The sequence below is a fragment of the Rattus rattus genome, chromosome 12 (assembly GCF_011064425.1).
Source record: "Rattus rattus isolate New Zealand chromosome 12, Rrattus_CSIRO_v1, whole genome shotgun sequence".
NCBI classification, from domain to species: Eukaryota; Metazoa; Chordata; class Mammalia; order Rodentia; family Muridae; genus Rattus; species Rattus rattus.
This window is the reverse complement of record NC_046165.1, coordinates 82641927-82665453: the sequence shown is the minus strand read 5'-3', so window position 1 is coordinate 82665453 and position 23527 is coordinate 82641927. Positions and strand designations below refer to the sequence as shown.

Here is a 23527-nt window from a genome sequence, read left to right as displayed (position 1 = left end):
TTGTAGCCAAAGGATGCTCTTTGAGTCTCCTTTCATGAGAGAATATGATGAAACCATCACCGAGAGTATTCTGATTTGTTTAATACATTCAGAACACAGGCGTCATAATCAAACTCAACTCTAACAAACTGCTAGGAGTTACCTAGTGTGGTGTGTTGGAGATTTCAAGATAAATCTACATCCTGAAGGAAAAGAGTGTTGTGATCAACTTGTAATGTCTGCCATGAAAAAGGAAGGGGTGTGATACTCCTTAACTTAGCCATAACTGTATGCTGAAGACATGTACCAAATCTAAGATCTCTGGACACTCAAGTTTCTTCCTGTCTTTCTTTACTCCCGTGATAATACCTCCTTTTCATCCTCCCCTTGCACAGAGCTCTTCTTTACCTTTTCCCACATCATAGTTCAAGGCTGAAAGCTTTCCTCTGCTTCTGTCTGCCTTTACCCAGAAAGATAAATGACCTTGCTTGCACAGCTCTGCAGTCTCCCTGCCTCTTTCATTTGGACTGATTGGGAGTCTTCTCTACCATTTCCTTCCTTTGAAGCCTTTATTTCCTCTTCTTCTCCTCCCTCTCACTTCTCCTTGCAATTTTCCCACTGCAGATCTTTGTATTATTTCTGGCATTCGATTTTGGTAACCCTAAAGGAAATCTCCCATTGGCTAGTAACCTTGCCTAGGGTAGCCCGATTCTTGTTGGAGCTTCTGCATCTTGTTTTGTTATATCCAGCCATTGCCCATGTCTCACTTACATGTTCCCAAACCAAAATCCTAATCAAGGCTGTCTTGTTACTCACAGAGTCTACCTCTGCGGCTGCTACACACCGCCAGTGACCACACAGTGCGTCTTGCCTATTGTACGTCTACAAGGAATTCACCTTTTGCCTTTTTTTTAAAACCTAGTTACAAATTCAGGAGGATATCACATCACTCAGTTTACCCAACAATGTATTCTCTGTATAGCATACACAAGAAGAACAGAGACAGGGACTGTCATAGCACAGTAAAGCATGTTTGGGAAACTGGAGACATTACAGCTCTTGGTGAACAACCCACTGTACAGACATCTTAGAGCTCTGAAAAGCCCAGTGGCAAGGAAATCCATGTAGCATTTTTCAGAGTTAAATTATGCTTCAAACTTACTTGAACTGAGACCCTTGAATGGTCATTGGAAACCCTGGTCTGTTTTGCTCGGCCACAGTAATCAGGAATCTATACTCTCTCCTACTTCTTTTTTTTTTTCAATTGTATCTCCTCCCCTGCTACAATAGCACCTTTCACAGCTCAGCAAGGCCATATTGGATCAGTTTAATAACCTAAGTCTTCCATGTCCGCGAGGTAAGTTTATTTTGCTTTATGAAGGTATTTTTCAGCCTTATGGTTAAGAATGTGGTGAAGCGACCTTCTACACTCAGAGCGGACTTGTGGCCCCTACTCCCTCTTCCTTTCATCCATCTGCTCGCTGCATAGGGATTCTTTTTGAGCACTGAGCACCCTGTATATCCACTCAGCTGTTTTCCTTCTCTCCTGGGTTTTTCAGGTTGTGAGCCTGCCATATATGCTCGAAAGCTGCTGTGAGCAGTGAGCTGTACTTGCTAGAAACCGTGGCTTCCATTTGCAACAAGTTGTTTCTGCTTCTGGCAGGAAAACACGATGAGAACCAAAAGGAATTGAAATCCTGTATAAGCAGAGTCCTCTTAGGACAGCATACAGAGAGGGCAGAGTCTTTGTGGTTTTGGGACCCTTGGAGTAATTGTTCATCTCCTTTGGGATAGAGCTGTTAGGGCCACCATTGCCTTGGTGGTATTTGTCAGGTATTCTTTTCTCCAGGGGTAACATGAAATGGTTAGCTATTACCAAAGCATGGCACTTAGTGACATCAAAGCAAATGGGAAGCAACTTCTCCTTCTCCACTTTCTCGCCTGCCCTTTCCTGTGGCCAGAACAAGGAGGTAATTTTAATTTGGTGCTAGAAGGCCTTTGGCACCTCCTCAGGCCTGAGGCTCAGAACCTTGTACAACAGACAAGAGCAGTTGGCATTGACTCTGCTCAGTCCCCCTGCAATTACTCTTCTCTGTGGCCACTGATGCTGCTGTCTCTTTGCCAATGGGGAAATGAGTTTCCCTTTTTAGAGAAATATGTTAATATTTCAAGGCTGAATTAACTTAAATAAAAATGCATTAAGTGCGTAAGAAAACAGACAAGATAAAAGGTGACCCTGCTGACAGGAATGAATGTGGAGATACAGAAATGCAGACTGGGAAGCTGGCTTCAAACCACTCTAACCTGGAAAAAAAAAGAAACATGACATTTCCCTGAGTAGATAATGTTGTCTAAAATCACTCTTCCTGGGGAATTTTGCAATATAAGTTTCTGCTCTAAAATAGCCTGTATGACTTGAGAAGGTTAAATACTGGAGCATTTAAATAATGTTTCTGCAGAGGAACATTTGAATAATAACCCAGTGTTTCTCTCACTTACCTGAAACAACATTCCTCTCAATAAAACCCAGGATTCCACTTGGCAAGTTCATTATGCCAGAGCAAGCCAAGAAGTGCAGATTCCATTAGTGCCTTAAGGTCAGACCCTTTCCTGCCACTTCCAAGAAGTAGGTAGTGTGGGCAGGTAGTGCGCCTTGGCTGAGAAAGCTTGCCATGATGCTAGTCTCTTTTCAATGGCACCTTGCCGGCTGAGACAGGATTTTAAAACAAGAGAAAGACCAGTGGCTTTCTATACCATTTTTCTTCTGTGAAAAATATTCTGTGTCCCAATAGCACAGCACAAAAAGTCAGGCTCCCATAACCAAGTTCTGCTGAGTCACCCCCAGTGAGCCTGCTACAAAGACAGGGAGTTATGCTGAGTCATGCCACTTGCTTCTTCCCATTGTTTACCTCAGGAGTCATTTCTCCACATAGTTCTTCCCTTCCCATTTTAACCAAATTACCTTGGAATGGCTTGAGTATCTTTCCTGCTTGGCTTGACTAAAACATGAAGCAGAGTGTGTGGAGGGGTGGGTATCTGCCCTTTCTCCATGGACCCTTTCCTTCTGTCCAGCTAGCGTTGGCATGGTAAAGTGCATATACGCAGCTTTAGGACTTTGTGCAGTGGTCCTGATCAAGGGCATCAATGGTGAACACAAGAACAGTATGTAAGACAATAGTGGATTTTAATCTGTGCCCCTGAGGGAACAAACCAGTTGCCTCAGTAGGGTGGTAAAAGCATAGGTCACTTAGATCCTGGATGACACCCCTTGAATTGCAAAATGTTTACACTACTATTCAAAGAATGAAGAGGGAAAAGTCAGAGTCACAGGCAAAGCATTCCAGGAAGAAGAAAGAGCAAGGGCACAGGCTTTGAGAAAGGAGGTGGTCATCGGGAAAACAATGTAACCAGATGCCAGGTAAGCATCCCTAAGGAAAGCCCAAAGAACACAGCAGGGCCACACATGACAGGACCTTCTGAGCCAAGGCTCTGGAGAAGACTTAGGGAGATTTTAGGCCAGGGAGCCAATGATTGGATTGCTGTCTTAAAACTGAGAACATATAAAAAAATCAGAGTAAACTTAGACTCTCAGCTATGTTGGTTTACAAATACATAATAAGCAGGTTCTTCTGGAGGCATTGGTGTTAAAGTGAGGCATCCTAATGTTACCAACATTGCTACGATCAAAGCTTGTATCCTGGTAGCACTAGAAAGGTCTGCTTACCACCTGTACTCAGTAGGGCAATCAAATAGTGAAAAGAAGAAGAAGGAGGAGGAGGAGGAGGAGGAGGAGGAGGAGGAGGAGGAGGAGGAGGAGGAGGAGGAGAAGGAGAAGGAGAAGGAGAAGGAGAAGGAGAAGGAGAAGGAGAAGGAGAAGAAGAAGAAGAAGAAGAAGAAGAAGAAGAAGAAGAAGAAGAAGAAGAAGAAGAAGAAGAAGAAGAAGAAGAAGAAGAAGAAGAAGAAGAAGAAGAAGAAGAAGAAGAAGAAGAAAAGAAGAAGAAGAAGAAGAAGAAAAGAAGAAGAAGAAGAAAGATTTATTCAATGGGGTCACATGGGGGAAAGGGACAAAGAGAATCAGTGACTCCTGTGTCCATTTTTTCATTCCTGACCTGAGGGGCAGTTATGTCCAACCAAACCATCTTGGTCATTTTGTGTGTTCCAGTCTCTGCAAGATAGTCTGACATGGCAGAATTGTATGAACTGTCTCCCTGGAAAACAAGCCTCCTTGTCTGGCTGGAACTAGTCTTTACCTTTTCCTTCTCCCAGCAATGAGATTCCCCCTGGAAATTCCAACTACTTAGAGACCATTGTTTCAGTAGCCTGAGGGTTGGAAGGACGGTTGGGCATTTCTAGAATTCATCATGTCTGCCAAGGTGGGTACAATATGAGTTCACCTTGAATTTGTAGAGCTATCCAGCAGAGCAAAGGGGAAAATATGTTATGGGATAGGACTGCCCAGGTACCACTGCAGCTTTTGGGGACTTGAGACCCACACGTGGAAAAAGAGACAAGATCTCCTGGGAGCAGCTCCTTCCTGCCTGCTTCCTCCATATGCCAAACCCACACAGTCCTAAAGACATGGATAGGGAAGGTGGCATGCAGTAGGAGCTCAGACACCATTTCTCTTGGTTTTCCTTTCAGAGATAAAGCTTAGGGTGTGTGGGGGTCGGGGGTTAATTAAATCACAAAGGGCAAGGACAACATTGACTTAGGAATTTACTCTGCCAGAATCCCAGAAGATATATGTGTTCAGAAGCAGAAAATGATAAGCACCATTGAGGATGCTCAGAGATTGTCCTGCATCCCAAGCCTGAGGCCCAGAGGTTTATGGAAGAGCAGCTTATGTGTTATCTGGAAGGGCAAGGTTAGCTAGCTGGGAAAGAACCAACAAAACTAGAGATGGACAGAGGATGGTGCGCTGAGGACAGGCTTTCCACAGGAGACTGGGTTCTATCTTTGATCCTGTCAGCAATTACCCACCCTGTCATCAACTGGACACCACATCTCCCAGCTTCCCCAAGTCCCAATAAGTAGTGTTTAGATCCCTTCCACCTCAGCTGCCCTGTAGTTCTCTCGCTCAGTTGGGAAGGGAGCCGCAGTGAGAGAGCATAAGGCAGAGTTAGTAGGACCTGCAGCTAAGATGGAGTGATGGGGAAGAAGCTGGATGTGGCCTTTCCACAAGAACACGCCTCTCACAAAGGGTCTCCCTCATTCCTCTCCGGAAGAGGAGAAGAAGAAGAAACACAAGAAAAAGCTCCTGGTGCAGAGCCCCAGTTCCTACTTTATGGACATGAAATGCCCAGGATGCTATAAAATCACCACGGTCTTTAGCCATGCACAAACGGTAGTCTTGTGTGTTGGCTGCTCTGATGTACTCTGTCAGCCTACAGTGGAAAAGCAAGGCTGACAGAAGGACGCTCCTTCAGGAGGAAGCAGCTCTGAAAGCCCCTGATTCAAGATGAGTGGGAACCTTCCCAATAAACACATGTAGTGGATGCGGTGTTCAGATGTTGAAACTTCCACTAAATGTTAAAAAAAAAAAAGTAAACTCCAATTGCCCAATTGCATGAACACTTTCATCATGAGTAGATGGAGATCTAAGAACATGGCTTTTAAATTTTTGTTATTTAATAATCAGAAACCCCATAGACCAGAATATTGTGGAGTTATTTACTGTAATATTGAGATCCAGGCCAGACACGCTAACCCATTGTTTCTCAACCTTCCAAATGCTGCAACCCTTTAATACATTCCCTCATGTTGTCGTGACCCCAAACCGTAAAATTATTTGTCTTGCTACTTCATAACTGTATTTTTGCTACTGCTATGAATATCTGTGCTTTCCCAATGCTCTTAGGTGTAACAGGAGGGGACAAGGCCCACCGGTTGAGAACCAGCACTCTAACCCCTCAGAAGTAATTGCACAAGAGATACTTGCTGTAGATTCATTCAACAGTGAATCAGCAACATGCTGACTATTATAGACAAGAACACACAGTCAGGAATCACAGAGCCACATTCCTGCCTCAGCTATGTGACAGCTACGTGACAGCGATGGTCCTCTTTATGCCTTGCTTCCTACACTCATGAAAATTAATATTCTTTAACCTCTGGCAATTTCACAGAAGTCATTTTGCTATTACAATTGTGGTGTGAATACTGTTCAAGGGAGGAAGTGGGGATGGAAATAAAAGGTGGCCTAGATCTAAAGTCACACTCGTTAACTTTGATTTAGTCCATTCCACTGGCTAGGTGCCAGGCTAAGATCTAGAAGATCGTGCTATGCCCATTTTTTGATGGAAATTCTGAGATCCACTGACATTAAGTGGGTTAGTCAAAATGGCACTGATAATAAACTGCTGAGCCAAAAACCAAACAGGAAAATGGTACTCTTCACTATCGTGTTACCTTGCCTTCCTAAAAAGCCAGGGAAGGAAGGCTTCTAAATAGGATTGGACATTTAGGAGGACTATAAAAGGCTCATTTCCTTCCCGTGTATTCAGCTGTTTTGTGGGGTAAAACATTGCTAGTGTTTAAAAAGCAAGGATCCTGCTGTCACTCACACAGCACAGGTGTCACAGGTCAGTGCGTCCAGCAGCTGAAACTCAGCACGTGAGCACCAGTACCGTTCCAGTTTCCAAAGATGGGCCAGAGACCTGTAAGGCATTCAGGAAGCCCTGGGAAAGCTCTCAATACGATGCGGCCCACCTTCACGGAAACCATTACAGTCGCAAATATTCTACCAAGGTTTTAAAATTACTGTCAGGCACAAAGTTAAGAGGTACCATGTGATCAGCAGGTGGACCTAACCCTCAGTCCTACCTTCACCATTCACCAGCTGGGTAACCTTAAGCAAGTAGTCGTTCCTCTCTTTTCTTCAATTTCTCCATACTTGATAGGAGTGCAACCCTTCCTGTGGGACTGTTGAAACCTGTCAGGCTGGCAAAGGTGGAAGCATTAGCAGCATTTTGCAGCATCTCAGAGTAGTGTTAATAATAGCCAAAATTCCCCTATGATCTCACTATGCACCACAAGATTATATTAAATCAGTGGACTGAGGGGTTGAGCTCCACTGGAAAAGTACATGCTGCAAAAATCTGAGTTCATTCCCCAACATCCATGTAAAAAATGGGTATGGATCAGCAAATGTGATCTCGGAGCTGGGAAGGTAGTTAAAGGCAGAACCCCCAGAGCTCTAGTCTAATAGGCAAGGGCCAGGTCTCATTGAGAACAGCATGCCTCAAAAAGTAACATGGAGGCTCTTAACCACACCTGAGATTGATCTCTGCACACACATGTACACACACCCCCAAGCACATATGTACATAAACAAGAGTCTAATACTCTCTCATTCAATAGGAAGAAACAGAAGCTCAGAACCTTACTCAATCCAGAACAAACAGAATCTTACTCAATCCACCAGCCACCTTTGGAAATCAAAGAGCATGTTCTGCTAAAGGAAAAATGAGTACAGGGTTTGTAGAGCAGTGGGGGGACTCTTAGGGTGGGTGGCACAAGAGTTGTTTCTCAAGAGGACTCCGGAGGACAACATGTCCCTGTGTCTTACAGCCCCATCCCCCTTTGAGTCTTACTCAGACCCCCATGACTGGGTCTTAACCTGCCTAGTCAGCCATCTGATCTGAACCAGTGTGTGAGAGAGGTTAGGATACAGCAGAGCTAATTGAGTCTGTACATCCTAAGCTGCTGCCTTGATTTGTTTCCCCTATGTTGTGATCTAGAACTCACCCAGTATACTGTTGATGATGAGAATAGGGCCTCCAAGGAAAACAGATCATGATGGCTGATGCCAATGCTCTAAGTGCTTTGAAACTCCTGGGCATTTTGTGCTTCAACCTTTAGGTTCTTCAGAGTGTCTTTGTTCCCTAAGGAGGCCTTAAAAGCTCTCATTCCATTTCCTTACTTCCAGTTCAGAGCACTTAACCCTGGTAGTCTGTCTTAAAGGACAGTTGGTTGGGCACATCTTAGGAGATAAACTTCCACCTCTGACATGAGAGCAATGTTTGGAGAGAGTGACCCACTTCATTCAGATCCCACCTTTGCTGCTATCATCGTATTCTGTGAACTGTTGAATCCTTCTGAAACTCAGTTCATTCCCTTACAAAACATGGCTAATGGCACTAACACTGGCTGTTTTAGAGCTTGGATGTAATGCTAGTTTTTACCACCACCACCATCACCATCATCATGATCAGTGCATCCAGGATACGAAGACAAATAATATAGGACATCAGCTAGTATGAACTAAAGAAGAAAAGACAAAGAAAAGAAAGGCCTCTCACCCAAATGCCCTTTGGTTTTCCTTTCAACAGAAGTTCACATGTAAATTCTTTGTTTATATTTAGAAAATCTGTGTGTGATGCTACTTTCATATAAGACCTGGCATGAAAAATTGTCAGTACATTTTTACTGATGGAGAATTAAGCTTTAATAGCTTCTGTGGAAAGATGATGTAATGGGCCAGGTGACCATTAAAACAATACGGGACCACTCTCACCACGTACATGGATGCTCGCCCTCCATAGGAACAGGATTGGCTAGAAAGGAACCATGTTTTATGGAAAAGCACTGTGCTTGGGTGAGGGGTGTTTTTATGGTGCTTGGGTTCACTGTTCTTCTCATTCCGGAGCATTGAAAGCAGGAGCTTACACGTGTCGGGAGGTGCTCTACATTGGAGCTGATTTCTTGGTTAAGATAACATCTCACCAACTTGCTCTATCAAACCCCAGGTTTCCCTCTGAGGCTAGAGTTAGGCAAGATCCTCCAGGCTACCTACCAAGGTCAGCCACACATCACTTTTCAAGTACAGAATGTATACCAAGAGACAGGTAGATACCACATGAACTAAGTCAGAACATCTAAAAATAATCATGACACTTAACTATACGGTAGCAATCTAGTCAAGTTTTTCTTGTTTTAGAAATTTTTCTTCTTAATAGAGAAAGAAAAAATACAGAGGGGATGCTTATTTTTACTTTATACAGAGTGTAATAGGATTGTGGTATCAAGATTTGAGGTCACATTAGAAAAGAAGAACTAGGCGCAGGGGGCTAATCTCACAGAATGATTTTCCACTGGGATCCCCAAAGATCTCCCTGATATCTCACTGTGATCTCCCAGTCTGATAGCTCAATGTGATCTCCCAGTCTGATAGCTCAGTGTGATCTCTCAGTCTCATAGCTCAGTGTGATCTCCCAGTCTGATCTCCTGGTGTAATCTCCCAGTCTGAAATCCCATCCTGATCTTCTAGCCCGACCTTTCAGTTCCTCTCTATTCAGGGCCACCTCCTTGCCTTCCTCTCTGTTGCGCCTATTCACACATCCTGTTTCGAAGTAGAGAGCAACATTAGGTGATACTGTGTTAGTCAAACTTAGTACAACATGGGCCCCTGGAAAATGTGTCTTTCTTTCCTACTTTCCTGTTTAACAAGATCCCAAGGCAAAACAGTCTCAGCCATCCTGATCTCTGAAAATGGAAGCCTCTGGAGGAACTGGGATATGCCCCTCTGGTCTTCTCTGATTGGGATGAACTAGTGCTATGAGCCTACTCAAGGCTGACTCTACCAGAGATGGTCAATAGAGTGAACTAGACAGTGAGAGAGGAGTACACAGTGACTTCATCAGTCTCCCCTTTGCTCGTTCAGCTGGTCCTTCATTCAGGGATCCACTGCATTTGAATGTCTGCTCTCATACAATACACCATGTCCTAAGGGTTCCATAGAGAATAAAGGGACAAAGGCCACAGTCCTGCCATTAGAATACATACAGTCAATCTTATGGAGCATACAATAGAGACAGCAACTTGAGTAGAGATATACCAGGGTGTGACTTTGACCTCCTAGTGCAGGCAAATCAAGTATATGGCTATGGCTGCTTCCTTGCCTTTGAAAGATGATTGTTTCAAGGTCATCTCTGAGGAAGGACATGCTCTGTGGTCATATAATCATACAGAAAACTATTACAACAATTGAAAGAAAATGTATATAAGGAAGACATATCATTCTGCTTAATGTTAGTATCTAAATTTTCATGTTCAAATCAGATGAGCATTCAAATGCATATTGGAGTCAAATTATCCTTTTATGGGTTCTATGTCTATTGTCAAAAGATTAATATTTTTAATGACTTATGAGACAATTTTGGGGATAACAAATTAATAAGTAAAAAAATACAAAAATACCATGTTCAGCCAAAACATCTTAATAAAATTTAAACATCACCAAACTGAAAAGTAAAGATTAGATGTTGTGACAGCTCTACTCTTTGTACACCTGTTTGACATGCTCGGGCTCATCTGTCTCATTCACAGAAGGCTCACCCCCATCCATTCCTATGCAGAAAGAAGAAAACCTTAACTATTTCCCATTGGCACAATGATCAGAAATTTACAAAACTGGTTAAAAAGAAAAAAAAAACCTGTGTCACTTCTCCATCAAGCCCAGGTCAAAGTAAACATCATTTTTCTGTCTCCCATGTAGACACCATGGGAAATATTCAGCTTGCCATGCTGAGCACTGTAGAGTTTCTATGCCATGATACTAAAAGTTTGCATTTCGAAGCCTGAGGAAATGGCTCATCTGATCAAGTTCTTGCTGCAAAACCATGAAACATAGTTTATTCCCAGTATTCACTCGAAAGCCTAAGCACTGTAGAGTATGCATGCACTCCTGGAGCTAGAGAGGCAGAGAAAGGAGGATCCCTGAGACTCACTAGCTAGCCATTCTAGCTAATCAGGAAGCCCCAAGTTCAATAAGAAGTAATCTATAAATAAACAAACCAATTCATAAAATTCAATGGAAAGAGATTTAGAAAACTTTCTAGGCTTTACCTCTGGCCTCCATGTGTACGTGCACACTAGCATACATATGTGCACATACCTGCAAAAGGAAGGAAAAGTGTATATGCTTATGCACATCAAACTGATAACACAAAACAACAACAAAAAATGCACATTTTTACTATTCTAGTGATTAAAGTAAAATACTTAAATTATCAATAACCACTTTATTTTTATATCCTTAGAAATTTGAGGACACTAATTCTCATCTCGGGCTGTACATCTGTTTTAAACCTTTGGCCATTTAACCAAAATATGGTGGGGGTGGGTGGACTAAAGGCTATTTACTCCATTAAACCTCCGTTTAATCCATGAGGATTTGACAAGGTGGGGAGAAGCTGTCTGACTTTAGGTAGTCGGAAAGTTTTTACAAAGACGTTGACTATTGAAGTCAGAGGAACACAAGAAGAAAACAGTAACGAGCAGAGAATGGCGGGAAGAGAAAAATCACACAATCAGCCAACGGGTGCTCAAAGGAGCTTGAGGAGCAGAAGAGAAGCCAGGTTGGCAGACGGCAGTGAAGGAAAACTGGGAAATGTGAAGCAGTAAGATAGGCCCGAGCCAGACTCACAGAGTCAGGGGTCACAGTAAGAAGTTTGGGCTTTAGTCCAAACTTGTCCATGCTGGGACTCACCTACTTGCAATTTCATTCCAGCACATGAGAGTGGTGGTAGCCATGGCGACGGAGGAATGAAAGGAACAGATTCAAACTACATTGGGGCACAGGGACAGCTACTCTTGCAAGCATAGCACCAAGCACGGGGCAGTCAACACTGACCAGCACCTGGCTCTCCTCAAGGACATTTTACAGCCACAATTGTCACCCATCTTCACACACCCTTTGCCGGCCTGTAAGGTGCAATGCTGTCCTCTTGGTAGATGACCTTGAGCAAACGGAAGTCAGTTCAGAGTCTCCTACGGTCTCGCGAGAGGTCGGGGTCAGACAGTGGGGTTCTCCAGCAGCATCTTCCTTCCTACCCCCTCAACGTGTGCTGCTCAGCTCCACCCAATATGTTTTCTTCACATTAGCGGAGATGCCACCGCCAGCATGCTGCATGCTGACATTATATAATCCTGACATTAAACGCAAAGAGAAAACAGACACATTCTCTCCCCCTGTCTGGCGTCCCTTCCTCTCTGGCTTGTAAGGCAGATTGCACTGCGCCCGAAGTGCTGTCTGCTGTTGATGGAGGCCTTAATGAGAGAAGATTTTGAGAAATGACCTACATACAGCCCCACCCGAAGAAGATGCTCTCTGCATGTAATGTCCCAGCTGCCGACTCTGACACTTAATTACATGCAAACAAATGGAGCTGGACTCCGACTTTCCAGCGGAATTGGAACCACAGTTCTAACCGCTGCAGCCGTGAGGAGTCTGAAGGGGGAAATATGCTTTCTGTATAAACACTTCAAATAATGTGCATTTGCTGAGTACCCTGTGGAAGCAGCCTGCGTGGTCTTCACATTATCCTATTTTTTAAAAATATACTTTGATGTTATGTTTTTTGACCAAAATATTAATTGATATTTTGGTTGTACAAAGTAAGGAAAATATAAAGATAATCAAACATTGCTCATCATCTCCATGCCCAGAGAGCAGCACTGTAAAGATTTGATGACATTTGCTTGGCTGTATCTATGTTTTATCCGCTGGCAGATGTATCCAGCTTATAGATAATGACGTCATGGAACCCCTTAGCATAGATGTAAAGTCAGCTATGGCAGTGCCTTTGCATAAACTCATAAAGATATATTACTACTTCATTGCTAGTCGTTTCTTACATGCTGAGAACTAAGGCTATTAACTAACTCCTCCTGGCTGACCCTGGACTTCTCTAGGCTGAGCTCTGAGAGTCCCACATCTTGGGGTAAACTGGGGACATTTGGTCACTTGATTTAAATGAACACATTCAATCAACCTCCATTATCTTACATCCTGAAAGGGAAGGCAGTGAGTGTCTGACGAGTGTTTGCTGAAATTGGTTGTGGGGAGACCTCTGTCCCTTCAGCTTCTACTCATCAGGAATCTGCCTCTGTGTCAGAGAATTCATTGCAGCTTTCACGTGTGAGGGCGAATTAAGATGCAGTTCAGCTGCTTGTGTACAAACAGCAAGCAAATCGCTATTCTCAAGTGAAGGTCATCCCCCGGCCTCTCTGAACAATCTCAATTCTCTCCATTTGTCTGGTTACCGAAAAGAACTGCCTGATTAGAATCATTGCATTAACAGCAGAGTGACACTTCAGGGAGCTAAGCACACAGAGTGCATGTTTAGACATGGAGGAAAAGGAAATTAATGCCTTGCTTATATTTGTGCAGGACCTCAGGTGGAAACGGGAGGAAAAGCTGGCTGTGGATTAAAGTTTCTGAGCAGCAACATGCAGGAGATAAACAGGACATTCTGGACACTCTCCAGGTTACTCTCAATTAGTAGTCACAGTCTAAGTCCCGCACAAAATAGGACAGTCAGGGCCAGAAGACAGTGCATAAAGACACTTGCAGCCAAGCCTGACAATTTGAGTTCGAACCCCAGGAACCACATAGAGTGAACTGAGTCCTGTGAGTTCTTCCTTGACCTACGCACGTACAATGTGGCATGCACCTATACATGTAAACACACACACACACACTCACACACACACACAAATGTGGCATGTACCTACCTATACATGTACACATACATGTATATACATATTCACACACACATACACACACACACACACACAAAGTAAGTAAATGAATAAGTATAATAAAAATTAAAATAGGATCTTGTTTTTCCTTAGACAGTCAGTGACCAAGAAACCAAATCTAGATCACACCCATTGTGTCAGGTTTGCCCAACAAGTCCTAGTACTGAGATTGATTCAACTGAGTTTAATTACAGTCATGAGAGATCACCCACCACCTCAACTATATCACCCACCACCTCAACTTTCCTCACCCCTATACATATTTTGTAGGTAGAGAAAAAATGTGTTATGTGTATTCTTTAAGCGTGTTATTTTAAGTATGTTATGTGTACTGAGTATATACATGTATAATTTTCTTTTTTCTTTTGGTTTTTTTTATTGTTTTCTTTTAATATACTAAGAAGAGCATCTGGCCTATAAGAGAAATATTTTGACACTTAAGAAATCACTTTCCAACACTCCAAATAGAAAGGTGCTGAGGAGGTGCGGACTGACTGGTGGGGGAGGCAGCCCACATGCAATCCCGGAGTGGGGAGGAGGAGGAGGAGGAGACAGGGGAAGCCTCAGTGAGCAGGATACAAAGACTAGCTGGGTCTCTGGAAGCTTTGGGTTCAGCAAAAGACCCTGCTTCAGTACATAAGGTGGACAGCACGTGAAGGTGCACAGTACACATCCCTGTGTATGTACAACTACAAGTCACACAAATGTGCACACACACAGACACACATGTAATGCACATATGCTCAGGAACATACATGCAAACGCTCATAAACATGCAACAAAATAGGGGGTAGTTAGTCAGCCTTGACTCTAAGCCTACTATGTCTCCTCGTCCCAGCTGCCCAGTACTCCAGTGAGAAGGGACTTGCCACTACTCTATAAGAAAAGACCATTAAATAGGAGCGTAGATGGTGTCAGAGCAATAACCAGAGTAATAGGATGCTGAAAATAGGTGGGGAAGAGGGTCTTCCTTGAGACTGACTCGTCAGGTGCAGGCCTCATGCGTTGTGGCTACAAGTTGTCAAGGTCTGATGCTCAGGAGAAAGCATGGTCAAGCAAGAGAAAGGAGCAAACTCTCAGGCCCAAAATGGAGTCAGTCATGTCAAAAAGGGTGATTGGATCGAGCCTGTGAACAAGAAGGAAATGAAAGAGGAAGGCCTGGGCCACGTCATACAAGTCTGTGCGCGATGACGGGGCTGGGGCTTGGCTTTCTTCTCAGTGGTATTAAGAAGACCTCATGGAGACAAACTAGTGCATGCTTTGTTTAGGGATGGGGGGTAGCGAACACTGAGCAGTTTTTCAGTATTTGGTGATAGCTTCCAGTGTGCTTTTAGAAAACAAGCACATAGGGTATGTTCTGATACAGGAGACAGCACCTATGAGACCACACAGGTAAGCTTCCAACACATCTCCAAGCAAGAGCAGCCAGATGCACCGCCACCTGCCAGGTGCTTTTATAAACCCTGGAGAAAATGGAGGTCCATAGAAACACGAGTGGTGTGGTTGCTTGGGATGGCAAGCGGGATTTGCCTTCTAACAGGTGCAAGAGACATTTGAGGGTGGAGGTGAGGTCATGTTCCAATATAGGAGCAGAGCAAAGGCTGCACAGTACTGAAAATAGACCCAATAGACTTAGGATTGAAGGATTTATGGCATTAATTATACCCCAGTAGATGGCTATTTTAAAACTCTTGAAGGGAGAGTCCTACATGGACTGTGTTCCTACAAGAGGGGACAAAGGGCATGAGAGCCCACTAGTGTCATCTGTGAAAGATGTGATGAGCTTCAGAGGGGAATGACTGCAGAGAACAGATGTAGTTCGGAGTGACACTAAAGGGTCTGACAACCGAGAGTGAGGGATGTGCTTGCACGTGGAAATGATCGAGCCTTAAAACAAGAGGGGAACCAGGATCAGCAACCTGGGGCAGTGGTTGAACCAACAGCTAGTTGTAAAGCCATCTCCTAAGTTATAGTCACAGGACCACAGGACTCCACAGCCGACAAACCAAGGGCAGCAGCAAGAATAGTGCTAACAATTACGTGTTAGAGTTTACACACCATAAAACAAAAGGAAGGATGAGGAAGAGGAGAGAGAGAGAGAGAGAGAGAGAGAGAGAGAGAGAGAGAGAGAGAGAATTGAACATTTAAGCTTAAGCATTTTGCCTATTGTAAACCTTTCTAATTCTTCCATCCCCTTTCAAGCATTTTTTTTGTAACTGGGTGACAGTTGCAATGACTTATAAGTACAATAGCATCTAATCTGCATGTGTAATATCTGTGTCATGACCCTGAGCCAGGGGCTGCAACTACAGAGATGCATTAGGCCTACACTCCACTGCATTCATTTGTGTCCTGGAGTGATTCTTTCCAATCTGGTTGTGCACATAAGAGCAAATGTCACTGTCGAGCATCGTTCTACAGTGTCTCCTAATTCGTGAATCTCAACAGAGAAAGAAAAACATGCCGCTCCACCTGCAATAAAGAAAAAGAAATCATTTTGACATTGCAACCATAAAACTTCATATCTGAACATCTCCCTCAGAGCAGGACAGGGAAGGGCAGGGCAGGGTTTATCTGGTCCATTGCTTATCCTGGGGTCCTCATATGGCAGTTTGAAGTTAATATGTTTGAGACCTCCAATAGAACATGTTTTTGGGAGCAGAGTCTCTGCTTTCTTTCCGTTGCTTCTGAAGTGTAGATAGTGATTCAAGTAAGAGAGTGTGAGCAAAAGTACATGCTCAAATGACCTCCAGTGGTGGAGATCTAATTACTCACCATGCTCGCAAACTGATGTCTCCTGACCTGAGAGATTGTTTAACAAGTCCTTGGGTGATGAGCATATGTAATCGCACACAAACACTTAGTAAATCCTGTATCAACTTGCAGCGTGGAAGAAAGGCATCGGAACACGGTTTGTGTCCAAGGTGTACGTGTTGTTGTGCTAAGAGCTTTCCTCTGTGTATTGGTTTCTGTGTTTGCAGCAACAATAGAGTTAATGTTTGACAGCCCCAACTTAGACATTTCAGTTTAGTAAACAGACTATAAAGTAGGTCTTATTTGCTTTCTAACAAATCAAGCAGAACAGCTTGCCCACGGGGATTTAAATCATAATTTACATTTAAGTTTATTTTTATAGACAGACCATAAGCACAGTTTGCAAAGCTGGATAAAACTAAAGCACTAGAAAATTGAAAAGAGAGATGAGAGATTTATTTTTCCCCTTAAAAGTATACTCAGTTGTAATTTGAAACTTAACTGTTTTAATTATACAGAATTATTGGATTAGGTAGAACTTTGCATAATTTGACAGAATTGAAATATGACAGGTAATGTTGAAACCAGGTTGTACATACACATAGGTGCACATATGCACACATGCATGGATCTGCACGTGCACACAAACACACACACACACACATACACACACACACTGCACAGAAAGGAAAATGAAAATGATTCAGAGGAATTAAGATCTTAATATTATGTAAGAATTAATCCTCAGATATACATATTAATGATGAGCTTTCATAGAAAAAAATCTATTCCAAATACAGCTCTGAGCAGGATTAGGAGAGATCTGCTTGGAGGAACCCTCCCTTTTCAAATCCGACAGATCTTTAACATTCACTGCAGACGAATGTACTGGCTACATCGCCCCAAAATGTCTGTTACTTTGTACCATCATCTCTTCTGAATTGGGTTGTTAAATATTTTGTAGTTTTCTTTCTTTTTGTTGATGATGGTGATGGACTGATGGTGGTGCTGTGTGTGTGCGTGTGCGTGTGCATGTGCCTGTGTGTGTGCACACGTGTGCGTGTACGTGATAGTGTGTGTAGTGTACTAGAATTGAACTACATATCTAGGGCCTAAGTTATATCTCTGTCCCTTTTTTAAGACAAGATCCAGCCCAGTCTTAAGTTCGTAATCCTCCTGCCTCACCCTCCTTGAAGCTGGAATTATCAGCCCGGCCCAGCTTGTTGTCTGCCCTAAATTAGATAGCAAAGGTCTAGCCAGTGGTAAATGGATTAACCACTAAGTAATTTCAGTAGAAATAATGTTTGCAGATCCTACATTGAAACTGAACTCCAGAAAATGCTACCCTCTTTGTAAACAAGCAAACAAAACCTCACTTTTAGATGCTCATCACACATAGAGACTCTGAAGAATTTCGATAAAGAAGAGCAAAGCTCTCTGGGACCTTTTGGAACCGTCTTTGTGCCACCCAAAGTCCCTTCTAAGAGTAAACTCTGACAAGCACAGTACTTAGCCATACTCCAAATGTCTGTGGCTTATTCTCTTGGATAACTGTTGTGTAGAATGTTCCATGACTTACTTTCTTGGAAGGTCTTATAGGACAGCTCATACACTGAGGTATGCATAGGCAATAACCATGGGATATGGAATTCATGGCAAAAGATAGGAAACTTTTCCTCCACAGTAGGCTTCGCCTTCAGGTATGGGAATGAAATAGCAGATGCAAGGACTCCTTCCTGATGGGAAGACCAGAGAGAGAATTGCAGTATGTGTATAGGAGCATTTTATAACAGCCTTGGGCACATCAGGTGATGACTATCAAAGTCCTTAACAAGTTACAGAGTTTGGGGGATTCTGCCTTTGGTTCTTTGTGACACAAGGCCTTGTATGGACCAGACTGGTCTTGAACTTGCTGTATAGCCCAGGATGACCTGTTGACCCCCTGTGTCACCTCCCCAGTACTGAGATTCCAAGAATGTGCCACCATATCACATTTTTACAGTATGAGGATCAAACCACGGGCTTTGTGCATGCTAGGCAAGTACTTTACCAACTGAATGACATCACCATTTCAGAGAAGGTTCTCCAATGTATAAAGCATGACTCCCTGAACTCAGGTGGCAAGGAACGCTCTTCGGATATGTGAACATTCATGGAACAGGGGAACTCGTACATTCTTCCTAAACCTAAAACAGTAAGCATTTCATTCTGAGGAAAACTGCAGAATGTGTGGGGAAAAGGATGAATATAGCAGGAGGGTGTGCTTGGAAATGGCCCTGTACTGAGCTAGGAAGTCCTTGCAACTTGAGAGTAGGTGGGAAGGGCATTCCCACAGAATCAGCTACCTCCTGCCTCTGTAGTACAGGTCTGTGCAGGAAACACGAGTTCCAAAAAGGTGCAAGGGGAGGAAAGAAGAAAAAAATCATCTCTATAAATATCTTCTATGTCTAGGAGGGGAAAAAACAGAACCTTGGGAATGAAACTTGGAGAAGAAATTTCATCGGATATGTTTAGAAGAGGCCACATGCTACCTAGGGACAGCAAGCCCCTTCATGGCAGGATTATGACCCGGCCCCATTGGCTTCCTGTTTCTGTAGAACTATGACCCAGCTCCTGTGGTTACCTCTTTTCTAGACTGAAAACTGGACTGAAAAACTGTCTTTTCCTTTGTCAGGTTCTTATTCCTGACTTCGACAGTTATGGTCAGGAAGGCAAACTCACATCTCACACTCTGATGACTGGAGACCAGGCCAACACCAGTGCATCAGAGGACAGGGGCAGGGTACAGAGAAGGGATTGCCCTGATCCATGGGCTGCATAACCTCTACACACAGCCGTCACCAACAGGCAGTGGAACTAGTTCATTTTCTTCTCACTATAATCAATAACACAAAGAAGGAAAGGTTTAGTCATGGTTCAAGGGCACGACTCATCACTGTGGAAAAGTCGTGGCACCAGAGCCTCAGGCAGCTAGTCACATTCAGTCAGGAGGCACAGAAAGATGGACATTGCTGCCACACTCCCTCCCCATGTCCCTCCTGTACCGTCTGGCACTCCAGCCCATAGGAAGGTGCTACCACACAGAAGGGAGCAGTCTCTGCCTCAGTTCACCTAATCTTGAAAACCCATCATAGACATTGGCAGAGATGTGTTTCCACTGTGACCCTGAATCCTACTGAGTGAAGAGGAACATCAGAGTTACCACGATCCTCATTTCCTTGGGGTGGGTGAAGGGATCAGGACTATGGAGTCAGGACCATGGCTATCTTTCCCTGGCAAACAGAAAAGCAACAAGAGCTTATTGAGAAAAGACAAATCTGTGCATTGGTATCCAAAGGTCTCAGCAAAGCAGCAAGCAAAGGCATTTGAAAGAGGAGGGCAGCTGAGTCTCTAAAACACGCTCGACCAGAGGTTGGAGATGCTTTGTGAGGGGTTTTTAAAGAAATCTTACCAGACCTGTCTTAAATAGTTCTATGGAAAGCTGTGTTAGCAAGGGAAAAGTCATTACTACCCCCATCCTAAGACAGATGGGTGCTCTGATGCAATCCTCCAACATCTGCAGCTGGATGAGTGTGCAAGGACAGAGGGGGAAGTCTGGGAGCAAGGCTGCAGAGATGCAGGGCCAGCCATGCTATCCTAGCAGCTCAGCAGAGAGCAGCAGCTCCTAGTTCTGTCCAGAGCTCTGTGGATGAAGTTGGAAGAGGTGAGCAGGGCTTCTCAGGCTTTCCAGGACTCAGATTGGGGGGGGGGGCAGTTAATTCTTGATTGCAAGGAGGTTGCCATCACCTTCAAAGTCTAATAAGTTCTAAAATGCTCTTGGGGACGAGAAAGGAAAGCTGAGTCCAGAACACAGGCTAAGTGGATGCTAATAACGTGTGTACCCCAGTGGTGACCACCTGGAAGTGTCAACAGACACACTACATGTCCTCAGAGAGAGGAGGACAGTCATCCTCCTTGGAAAACCATCGATGTAGCTGTTAATTCATTTTATCTGCTATCTCAAGGCATTTGTATGTTTCTGTTCATTGGATGAAACAGGTGCTCAGAAAATGACTTTATTGGAAGTTAGGGTCTGTGTTCCTCGTTCTTACCCCTGTGTCATCAGATCTGGATGCCTTAGGGATGACTCAGAAAACCATCACTTTAATACTGACGCCTTTTTACTCTTCAACAATTGTGACGACAGCAATATTTGGGGGGGAGGGAAATGTGTGCCGTGCATACGTGTGTTCGTGTGTGCGAGGGTGCATCCATTCGGTCTTGGCTCAGTGGTTAACAGCTCTGGATATTTTTCCGGACAACACAGGTCCCAATTCCAGGCACTCTCCTGACACCTCACAACATCCCAGGGCATCCAATGTCCTTTTTTGGCCACCATGGTGCACCTACATAATACAGTCATGCAAATTACATGTAAACATAAAATAAAAAATGAAATCTTTAAAAAAAATTATGAAAAGTTGGCAAGTGAGGTACAGCTAGGAGCAAGGGGCCTAGCAAGGCACAACCAATCAAACTCAGATGATCCTCGACTTCTATTATCTTAAGGGGCCAAAAGAATACAAATTCATTCTGGTCTAGGTCATTTCCCGAGGGCATCTAGGAGTAACGGCTGATTAAAGGGCTTCAATCCGGAAAGTGGGGTATTGGGTCTCAGTATTCATTAACCATGAAGGAGTTACCAGCCACCAATAAAGAAAAGCAAGTTCCTTCTCAGAGCCTCGTGCCCTGCCCAGGTGCTGGAGAATAAGGCCTGGGGTGGCCCCGTTTGCACCTAGTGTCTGTCTCTGTGGGTTCAGAGTCATGAACCAGGGACAGAGCCCTGTCACATAGACGCATTCTCAGAAACAACTGCACAGTGCCCTCATGTGTGGGGCTCTCCTCCAAAGAAGGACGTGCGCTTTTTATATTTTGTTCTGCTCTAAATAAACAAATCAAGAACCCCATGGATTTTATTAAGTACCCCTGTATTAGTCAGTTAACTCACTGGATTCAAATAGTAGCGAAGAATGCAGAACGCTCGCTGTGTCCTTAAAGATTTCTAAAGGGCTGAATTTTTTCTTAGCTAAAATGTCGCTGCAGTAAATGGAAATATACTTGGGCGTGTGGAATTCAAATGCACCATAGCCGAATTGTAGCACTCTCTGGAAGTTGACCAATGACAAAGCTAGGGAAGCATTTACAGCCTAAGCCTGCCATCTAGTGGCTACATCCTGTCATAACTCCCTGGTTTCCATTTTTTGCTTTGTTTTTTCTTTTACATACGTCTCACGCTCCCTTACAAAGATGAAATTATTCATGGGTCCTAGCACGTTTGCATCCTTGGTTATGGTTTAAGGAGTGAAAAATCATATAAGAAGGAATCAGAATCCATTAAAAATATACAAGCGACTGATCCTTTGGAAGATACGTCAATGCATTTTAAAATTTGATCAACGCCCATTATCTACTTTTAAAATCCTAGCTAAAGCCGGAGGGCATGTAAGTATCATGTTGTGGAAAATAATCCTACCTGCCTATGTATATGGGCTTGGTTTTCTTTTAAGAGGACGTAAGGGAGCTGAGGGGAAGGGCGTCTAGTAATGGTGTTCAGTTCTTCTAGCTGGCCGCAATATTCCTGGTCCTGAACGTTCCACATTAAAAGAAATACAACCAATCTTTGTGGTTGAACATGAAGGGTGTTCAAAAAGTCAGTCGTTTTATTTTGTCTTTCTTTCATGTCCCAAGTCGTCTGAGATAACGGGGAGGGCCTCCTGGACAGAGCCACGTTCCCTGGACCTACAGACCACGTGACAGGCCAAGGCAGCACCAGGGAAGCAATTATAGGCAAGTGGGAAGTAACCACATCACACAGATGGCTGGCAGAGTGAGATGAATAAGGGCTGGAATTTTCCAGAAAGACACAGCGTGTGGGGGAGTCGGACTTACGTAAAAGTGGAGAGCTATTACGTAAAAGTGGAGAACTATTACCAACGAGGAGAATTTGACATCCAGAGACCATGAGGCCACCACTTAAACCAAAAGGGAGAGTTTGGGGGAGCACTTCATGCTCTGAGATTAGAATTCTGGTAGGACTCTGTGACATCTGCAACTCTGTTTCCTGTGGGCAGTCGTTTGTCCCAACAACCTCCTGGTACCCCTCTCTCCTTACCCCGTCCCTCCACTTAGATAACAGGCAGGTCCCAGAACAGACCACTGAGAGTTCACTTCTAAGAAGCGTCTCTAGCTTTCCTGCCTCTGTGGATTTGACTAGAACTTTCATCCATCCACACTGCCTAAGGAAGTCTGTCATTCCGTGGACAGAGATCCAGTGACTGGGGTGAAGCTGCTGGGCTGAGAAGGGGGTGTGTTCATTCATCTCGTCCACACTCGGCATTTTCACATTCAGTGACATAGCAGAGGAGGGACAGGCTCACTCAGCATTTCAGAAATAGACCTGAGCATAGCAATGAAGCTGCCTCATTCTCAGCCGACTGCTCCCTCCAGTCCACCGCCCGCATCCTGAGGGAGTAAAGGGAGGCGAGTTTCTCTCCTGTTCTAGAACTGCTGCAGTGGGTAAGGGCTTCTGGCCAAGCCCACAGCTGAGAGATCAATCCAGAAGCAGATGATGGCAGCCAGCTCTAACTGGAGCTCCAGATTTGTGTATTTCGGAGCAAGGTGCATTCGCTCAGTGCAAGCTCAGTAAGTAAGTAGAGGTACATTAACACGGGCTTGGACTTCAACCCCACTGAGGGCTGCATTAACGCAACACGGGCTTGGACTTCAACCCCACTGAGGGCTACATTAACACTAGCTTGTACTTCAACCCCATGGAGAGCTACAATAACACAGGCATGAACTACAACCCCATGGAGGAGAGCTACATTAACACTGGCTTGGACTTAAACCCCACAGAGGCCTTTGTCTAACTTCTTTGAACCTTACTCTACAGTCCTATAATGCGGGAGTAGTAACAATGTCTGCTCTGTAAGTTTGTCGGAACGGTTAAACAGCGCAGTATTTACAATGACTCCTACCGTGCTGACTACTGACTGAACAAGTTCAACAATATTACAATCATCGTCTTAGCTCCTGTGTAGGATAATGGCCTTAACCAAGCTACTTACCCCGAAAGTCTCAATGTGTCCATGACAACAGTGAAAGCCCCTTCCAGAGCCGGTTTAATAAGGCTGAATTAAAGCAATGACACATGAACCTCCATTCGTGTTCCTAAGTAGCCTCTAAATGACAGTGGCCGTTCATCCCTGTTTGA

At 44.0% G+C, this 23527-nt stretch overlaps 1 protein-coding gene and 1 pseudogene across 1 annotated transcript in view; both read left to right on the top strand.

The window, feature by feature from the left end:
* Cadps (calcium dependent secretion activator) overlaps positions 1-23527 on the top strand; it is a 442640-nt gene that overhangs the window by 219791 nt on the left and 199322 nt on the right.
* On the top strand, positions 5144-5614 carry LOC116913854 (annotated as a pseudogene).